General features: G+C 49.6%; 1 non-coding gene across 1 annotated transcript; it reads right to left on the bottom strand.

Annotated features, from left to right (window-relative positions):
• Positions 1 to 270: 270 nt before the first annotated feature.
• Positions 271 to 342, bottom strand: trnae-cuc (transfer RNA glutamic acid (anticodon CUC)). Its single transcript has one exon. It is a non-coding gene; the product is annotated as a tRNA-Glu (tRNA).
• Positions 343 to 577: the final 235 nt, after the last annotated feature.

The raw sequence follows: 577 nt of genomic DNA, 5'->3' as shown, positions 1-577 counted from the left end.
TCATGCCTGCAGCGGAAAAGGTAGCCAATTTATCCTCTCGCGTCAGGGCAGCCGATTCACCATTGCGCCACCGCCTTCTATCCCAAAACTTTGCTCGGGTAAATAATGTAGACGCTGACAGGTGGGCCACTTATCAGCATGACTTGACATCCCAAATACAGTTGGTAGTTCAACAAACATTTGAATTATTGCAAAACAGACGTTACAAAAATAAGATTTATTTCAAAGCCCGATGTGGAGTGATCAGTTGCTCTGGGAATGAACACAACATTCCCTGACCGGGAATCGAACCCGAGACGCGGCGGTGAGAGCGCCGAATCCTAACCACCAGACCATCAGGGAGCACACAAGACACGTTCGGAATGATCAGGCAGCCGTGTCACTTTCTATTCGGGGAAGACATCAGCAGTGTCGGTCATTCAGCCTCCCATCTTCGGCTCAGCGTTCTCCAAGGCGACCTTCATGACACATGACAACGCAGAATTTCCGAGCAGAAACTGACAGGAAAGTTCCACATACTTGGCTTCAGGTCGCACGACTCCAAACCCTCACCATGCTGCCCGCATTTACAATATCT

This window comes from Mustelus asterias, unplaced genomic scaffold (genome assembly GCF_964213995.1).
Source record: "Mustelus asterias unplaced genomic scaffold, sMusAst1.hap1.1 HAP1_SCAFFOLD_76, whole genome shotgun sequence".
Taxonomy (NCBI): Eukaryota; Metazoa; Chordata; class Chondrichthyes; order Carcharhiniformes; family Triakidae; genus Mustelus; species Mustelus asterias.
This window is presented reverse-complemented; position numbering and strand designations above follow the sequence as displayed.